The sequence below is a fragment of the Nicotiana sylvestris genome, chromosome 12 (assembly GCF_000393655.2).
Source record: "Nicotiana sylvestris chromosome 12, ASM39365v2, whole genome shotgun sequence".
NCBI classification, from domain to species: Eukaryota; Viridiplantae; Streptophyta; class Magnoliopsida; order Solanales; family Solanaceae; genus Nicotiana; species Nicotiana sylvestris.
Genome location: NC_091068.1, coordinates 23959608 through 23968122, shown reverse-complemented (window position 1 = coordinate 23968122; position 8515 = coordinate 23959608).

Sequence of the window (8515 nt, the reverse complement as noted above, 5' to 3'; positions counted from 1 at the left end):
CGACCCTCTTACTCCTGACGGGGATGATATCAACTCTGATGATGCGAATCGTCTTGCTTCTGACTCTTGGTACGAAGACGCATACCCCACCGGGGATGACGTGTGAACTTTTGTTTGTACATAGTTTTTGTTTGTGACTTTTGTAAGGGGCGTTCTTGAACCTGTTGTAAAGATTGGTGTAACATTTTGATGTAATGTAAAATTTGTTTTGTCGGTGTGGTGATGATCTTTGCAATATATATGGCATCTGGGGTACCCGTCGAACTGTTAAGCCGATTTAGAAATTGGGTGAGGTTGATTCCTTTTTCTTTTGGCGATGGCTTTAGCCTCTGGGATGCTATTTTCGAACGATCGGCAAAGTGGTATCCCGTCGTAGTTCAAACGAGGTCGAACTGATATTTTTGTCGATGGCCTTGGCCATTGGGATGTTGCTTCGAACTATCGTCGAAGTAGGATCCCATCATAGTTCGAACGAGGTCGAACTGATATTTTCGTCGATGGCCTTGGCCATTGGGATGCTGCTTCGAACTGTCATCGAAGTAGGATCCCGTCGTAGTTCGAATGAGGTCGAACTGATATTTTCGTCGATGGCCTTGGCCATTGGGATGTTGCTTCGAACTGTCATCGAAGTAGGATCCCATCGTAGTTCAAGCGAGGTCGAACTGATATTTTCGTCGATGGCCTTGGCCATTGGGATGTTGCTTCGAACTGTCGCGAAGTAGGATCCCGTCGTAGTTCGAACGAGGTCGAACTGATATTTTCGTTGATTGCCTTGGCCATTAGGATGTTACTTCGAACGATCGTCAAAGTAGGATCCCATCGTAGTTCGAACGAGGTCGAACTGATATTTTCGTCGATGGCCTTGGTCATTGGGATATTGCTTCGAACTATCGTTGAAGTAGGATCCTGGCGTAGTTCGAACGAGGTCGAACTGATATTTTTGTCGATGGCCTTAACCATTGGGATGTTGCCTCGAACTATCATCGAAGTAGAATCCCATCGTAGTTCGAACGAGGTCGAACTGATATTTTCGTCGATGGCCTTGGCCATTGGGATCTTGCTTCGAACTGTCGTCGAAGTAGGATCCCATCGTAGTTCGAACGAGGTCAAACTGATATTTTCATCGATGGTCTTGGCCATTGGGATGTTGTTTCGAACTATCGTCGAAGTAGGATCCCATCGTAGTTCGAACAAGGTCGAATTGATATTTTCGTCGATGGCCTTGGCCATTAGGATGTTGCTTCGAACTATCGTCGAAGTAGGATCCCATCATAGTTCGAACGAGGTCAAACTGATATTTTCGTCGATGGGCTTAGCCATTGGGATGTTGCTTCGAACTGTCATTGAAGTAGGATCCCGTCATAGTTCGAACGAGGTCGAACTGATATTTTCGTCGATGGCCTTGGCCATTGGGATGTTGCTTCAAACTGTCATCGAAGTAGGATCCCATCGTAGTTCAAACGAGGTCGAACTAATATTTTTGTTGATGGCCTTGGCCATTGGGATATTGCTTTGAACTATCGTCGAAATAGGATCCCGCCGTAGTTCGAACGAGGTCGAACTGATATTTTCGGCGATGGCCTTGGCCATTGGTATGTTTCCTCGAAATGTCGTCGAAGTAGGATCCCATCGTAGTTCAAACGAGGTCGAACTGATATTTTCGTCGATGGCCTTTGCCATTGGGATGTTCATATTTGAGGTTTGATCATATTCCCGTAGGAAAATACATGTCGGCTTTATTCATACAATGGCAATTTAATTATATTCTTGTAAGAATCATATGTCGGCTCTGTACATACAATGTAGATTTGATTATCTATATCGAGTCCCTTCATTACTCGGTCCGGAGAATACATCGACGACCAGGGTAATGAGCAATACTTTGATTCTCGAGACGTCCTCCTTGTCGCCTCATTAAAAACCTCACTGAGAAAACCCGATTGTGACAAAATTCAGATGAGGGAAAAAGAGTACGACTAAGGTGGCGCCTCCTTTCAGAAGTGGAAGTATTTGAGATGAGCGACATTCTAGTTGTTTTGAAGTAGTTTTCTTTCCATTGTCTCTAACTGGAATGCTCATTTGTTTGCTGCCGTCGTGATTTTGTATGGTATGTCCCAGTTTGTTCCTAGTTTTCTTTTATTAGGGTCTTTCGCTGCTTGTGTTTTAGGTTTGAGGATGTAATCTCCGAACTAGAGCGGTCGCACTTTGGCTTTTTTGTTGTAATACCTTTCTACTTGTTGTTTTTGGGCTACCATTCTTATGTGGGCCATGTCTCCTCGTTCTTCAACTTCATCCAGATCTTGTAGCCTACTTTTGTCGTTGTTTGGTCCGCTCTCGTTGGAGTATCTCAAGCTAGGCTCTCCGACCTCGACTGGTATAATTGCGTCAGTCTCGTAGACTAGTGAATATGGTGTCTCGCCTGTACTGTTTTTTGGTGTAGTGTGGTATGCCCATAATACTTCTAGTAGTAGTTCAGGCCATAGCCCTTTGGCGTCCTCGAGCTTTTTTTTCAATATATTCAGTATTACTTTGTTGGAGGATTCGGCTTGACCATTGCCGGCGGGATGGTATGGTATGGAGAGTATTCGTTTGACGTGCCATTTTTTGAAAAACTCGATCGTTTTCTTTCCGATGAACTAAGGTCCGTTGTCGCAGCTGATTTCTTTGGGGATGCTGAAACGGCATATTATATTTTTCCATATGAACGCGATGACCTCTTGATCATGTATTTGAGCGTATGCACCTGCTTCCACCCATTTAGAAAAGTAATCAGTTAAAACCAAAAGGAAACATACTTTACCTCGTCCTACTGGGAGGGGTCCAACAATATCCATCCCCCACTTTATGAATGGTCATGGCGAAGTGACGGAATGAAGGAGTTCTCCTGCTTGGTGTATCATAAGGGCTTACTTTTGACACTGTTCATACTTCCTGACATAGTCCGCGGCTTCTTTTTTCATGGTGGGCCAGTAGTATTCGGCGCGGATGAGGCATCGGACGAGGGCACGATTTCCCATGTGGGCACCGCAGTGCCCCTCATGTACTTCTTCTAGTACTCGCCTTGTTTGATTTAGACTAAGACATTTGGCCAGGGGGTCGCCGAACGTTCTCTTGTAAAGATCACAGTTTACGAGGCTATATCTGGATGCCTGTATTCGAAGCTTTTTGGCTTCTTTTTTATCTTGTAGGAGAATTCCATAATGCAAATATGCCAGGAGACGATTGCGCTAATCCCAAGTTAGGTTTACAGAACGTACCTCGACTTGGTCTATTGCGGAATGGAGAAGGGTGACCATGTTTTCCTTGTTGATATTTTTGGTGGTTGTTGCTAGCTTGGCGAGTCTGTCTGCTTCGATATTTTGCACCTTGGGTATTTGGTTGAGGCGGCATTCATTGAACTCTGGCAGCAGTTTGTGAATTTCTGACTGGTATTTTTGTAGTCTTAGTTCTTTGATTTGGAAAGTCCCGGTGACTTGGTTCACTATGAGTTGAGAGTCGCAATGGAGGTCGAGTTGTCACGCGCCATATTTGAGGGCTAATTTCAATCCTATAATCACAGCTTCATCCTCGGCCTCATTGTTAGTCATCTCGGGGCATCGTATGGACTGGCGAATTACTTCGCCCGTAGGAACCTCGAGGACGAGTCCCAGTCCCGATCCCGAGGCATTAGATGTGTCGTCAGTGTAGAGGACCTAAAGGTCAGAATATGCGGAAGCGATGAGCGCCTCCTGCTATACTCCAGGCAATATTTTTGCGCTGAAATCAGTGATGAAATCGGCGAGCACCTGCGACTTAATGGCAGTTCGTGGTTGGTATGTTATTTCGTGCTCGCTTAATTCTATGGCCCATTTGGCCAGTCTACCCGATAATTCGGGTTTGTGTAGGATGCCCTTCAGGGGGAAGGTTGTCACCACTTTTATGGGGTGACATTGAAAATATGGTCTAAGTTTTCGTGAAGCTACGACTAATGCCAAAGCTAGTTTTTCAAGGTGAGGGTATCTTGTTTCGGCATCAATTAAGATTTTGCTGATATAGTAAATTAGAGATTGCGTACCTTTATTTTCGCGGATCAAGACTGAATTTACTGCGACTTCGGAGACTGCTAGGTATACTAGTAGGCATTCCCCCCGGTCTGCCTTGACGAGCAGTGGTGGCGAGGATAGATATGCTTTCAGCTTCATTAAAGCATCGACGCATTCTGTATTCCACTGCAGTCTGTGGTCTTTCCTTAGCACATTGAAGAATTTATGGCATCTGTCCAATGATCGTGAAATGAACCTCGACAGGGCGGCTATTCATCCTGTATCCTTCGATGGCCCTGATCTGATTCGGGTTGACCTCGATACCCCTTTGTGACACTAGAAAACCAAGGAACTTTCCTAAAGTTACGCCGAAGGTGCATTTTTCGGGATTCAGCTTCATCCTTTATTTCCTCAATATCTCGAAGGCTTCCTTCAGATGGTCAATGTGATCCTTTTTTTTCGACTTTACTAGCATGTCATCGATGTAAACCTCCATAGTCTTACCGGGTTGTTCTTTGAACATCTTGGTGACTAATCTTTGATACGTCGCCCCTGCGTTCTTGAGTCCGAACGACATTACCTTGTAGCAATACATTCCTTGGTGAGTGTTGAAAGTGGTTTTTTCTTGGTTTTCTTCAGCCATCAGAATTTGGTTGTCTAGGAAGCTCAGTAGCTCGTGTCCCGCCGTAGCATCGATGAGCTGTTCGATGTGCGGTAATGAAAACGAATCTTTTGGGCATGCTTTGTTTAAGTCGGTGAAGTCGACACACATCCGCCATTTCCCATTTTTCTTTTTAACCATGACCACATTAGCGACTCATTGGGGATATTTTGACTCTCGGATGGAGCCATTAGCGAGTAATTTATCAACCTCTTCGCTGACCGCTTCATTGATGGTGGCATTGAACTTTCTCCTCATTTGTCGTACTAGCGGGTAAAGAGGATCGACATTTAGTCTGTGTGTAGCGATATCCCTTGGGATTCCTGGCATATCTGAATGGGAAAAGGCAAACAAATCAGCATTATTAGTTAATAACTCACGATATTTACCTAGTTCTGAGAGGTTGTGTCTGATGTAAGCCTTTTTCGTGCTATCAGTGTTGTCCAGTTGGATGAGGTTGAGGTCTTCTACGGTTACCTTGCAAGCTTCTACGGCATCTGGGTCTTTGATGGCCTCTATTTGTATGTCGGGTTTGGTTCTCGATATGGCTGATTGCTATGCTTCCGCACTTGCCCCTTTTAGTTGTTTGGTGTGTGTGCAATCTTAGGCGATCCGGTAGCATTCTTGGGCGGTGCGTTGCTCGCCTTGAATGCTGAATATCCCCCATGGGGTGGGAAATTTGATTACTTGATAGAAACTTGATGGGACGGCTCGCATGGCGTGTATCCATCGGTGCCCTATGGTGGCGTTGTAGGCTGTTTCCTGGTTCATGACGTGGAACGTCTTCTCTAGGGTGACTTCTCTTGCCAGGACAGATAGCATTATCTCTCCAGAGGTTCATTCCACTGCATTATTAAAACGCGTCAGTGTTATGCAATGCGGTACTATTTTATCCTCGAGCCTCATCTGCGTGAGAACTCGTGGGTGATAATACACGCACCGCTTCTATCATCCACCATTATTCTTTTTACGTCGGTATTTGTGATGCGTAAAGTTATAACCAAAGCATCACAGTGAGGGAAAAACAAACCGTTAGTATCCGACTTATCGAAGATGATACAGTCTTCGAGATTGTCATATCGTTCGTGGGCGACTGTCCATTTGAGTTTGTGTGTGGTGGTGAACTTCACATGATTGATCATTGTATCATCGCCGCCACCAATGATCATTTGTATGGTACGAGCTCGTGATGGTAGTTTTGGAGGTCCCTGAGGTTGATTGCGTCCACGAGCAAAGTTGGCTCGTCCTCGGTCGCTCAGCAGTTCTTTCAGGTATCCCTGGTTTAACATTCTTACCACTTCCTATCGCAGACCTATGCAGTCCTCGGTCTTGTGTCCCTTTTCCTAGTGGAATTCACACAGAACGTTCGGTCTTCTGGTGTTTGGATCCGACTTCATCTTTTGCGGCCACTACACCTTTGTGCCGAGATTTTCCAGTGCGTACACTATTTCTGAAGGGGAAACACAAAAGTTATGAGCAAATAACAGTGGAGGCATACTTCTTTCGCTTCGAAGTGGTGCGATGTGTCGGGGCGCGACATCTGTATGTTGTGAAGGGGGTGGGTTGGATGTTCGGACATAGGGCTAGTGCCTTTCTCAGTTGAAACGTGGTAGTTGATCCCTTCGGTCGTCGTTGAGGAGATCTCTCCTTGTCTCAGTTTGGACCGAGGTTAGTCATTGGATCAGGCCGTTCAGGTCATCCTCGTCTGTCTTCACTTCGGCGCAATAGGCATTATGGATATCTTCCCACGTGGTGGGGGTTACTTCATGAGTCTACTTAGCAGCTTTTTGGTGGCTTTTGACCCGTTTCTGTTCAACCCATTTTGAAAGGCTGCTACCGCCATCCCTTTTGACACGTTCGGTAGGCTCATCCTTACCCTGTTGAATCGGGCTAGGAAATCCCGAAGTCCTTCGCCTGTCGTTTGCCTGATGGTGAAGATATCATTTACCATAGCCTCTGCCTTTTTCGCTCTCGCATGAGCGGTGACAAACTTATCTGCCATTTCTTTGAATGTTGATATCGATTGTGCTGGTAGTTGGGAATACCATGTCAATGCTCCTCCTATCAGAGTATTATCGAACTTTTTCAGTAGTACTGACGACACCTGTTCTTTTGATAGACCGTTACCTTTTACTGCAGTAACGTAATGGATCAAGTGATCCTCCAGGTCCGTGGTGCGATCATATATTTTTAGATATGGTGGCATTTTGAAGGTTTTTGGAATAGAGTGGGGAGCTACCCCTTCGCTGTATGGTTGTTCGACGAATCGTCTCACGTCACGTTTTGGTAGCAATTCGGAGTACCCGGTATTTTATCAACCTTTTCCTGATGCTCTTTCATCTGGTCGTGGAGTGGTTTGTTCTCATTTTCCATCTCTTCCATTTTCTTTAAGATGGATGCAAGTGCATCGTTGCCTATATCAGCGACAGTACGGGTGTTACCTATTCGTGTAGTTTCTGGCTCATCGGCGACAGCTGCAGTTTCTGCGGGTAATGTGTCTTCAATATCCCTCTGAACGGGTTTCTCGAGTATGTTGCTCAAGGTGTTTGTCAACCATTCTTCTAATAGCCTTTTCACAGCCGGTGGTGTTTCTCCTACTGCGGATGTTGAGGTTTCCCTCTCGCGCGAGACAGTTAAACTTTCATGTGGGGGGAGTGAGATCTCTCCCTCATGTGGAGCACTTGGTGCTACATTTTCGTTGTCTTCTCTACTGGATTCATTGAGGGAATTCATGAGGTTGTTCGTGACACATACTATTGCCTTTAGCCTTGCTTCTCCCTTTCTTGCCATTGTTGGCCTTTGTCGGACTAAAATTAGGTGATTATTTCTTTCAAGAATCTAGACGAAACTAAGGTCTCAGCTATAGAAATCCCTACAGACGGCGACAAATTGTTTGACTCGAAAGATATCGAAACCTTTTTGAACAAATCAATCAAATAAGTTGAAGGTGTAAATCTTAGCTAAGTATAATAGTCTCTAGAATGAAAGATAGAAAAGTGAATAATGATAAGAATTCCTTATCTCGTTTAGACAAAAAAAAGACCTTTTTACAACAATCTTCTCAATCCTCTATGTAAGCAAGTTTGCAATAAGCATTATGGATTAGCCGAAAAAGTGCCTTACAAAGTTGTTTCATGCTCTATGTATAAGGAACCAACCTTGCTGAGCTCTAAAAGACAAGTTATAGGGAATATTCGTGAGAATATTCCCGATGTCCCCTAATAGGCCTATACTACTGCAAGGGTCGTACCATCTCTTGTTCGCCATAAGGTCGCCCTCTACAAGATGTCGAGCTGTGTGAATCTCGTCGTTTGTCGTGCTCATCAACGGTTGTGTTTGTTCAAATTTGGACTCATACACCTACTTGTAAACAACTCTGTGATAATGTGTAGATTCTTGCCTCTGACGAAGCAAATAAGGAATTCAAACAACTAAAGACATATGTAGATACATGCTATAATAAGCTTTTTTTTTATAACATAAACACTAGAGAACTCTCGCACAAAAAGGACGGGTAAAAAAGCTATAACACATATGCCAAATAAAAGGTGAGCAGAAGGTTACCATTTTATCGTAAGTCCAGTCAAATGTCATGTAGTATAAAGCATTACGTAATATAGTTACGTAACACCCAAGCCACCCCAATCAGGTCAACGAAGAATACACTAAAACACAATGACAGTGGAAATCTGAACTAAGAATTGGGGCAGATGTAGACTATTTCTATGACTTATGGGTTTGGTTCTAGTAGCTTTGGCTCACACTTTAAATAATAAATTTCGAACCCATAAAATTAAAATCGTGAATTCGCCTTAAACGGCTAGAGATTAAA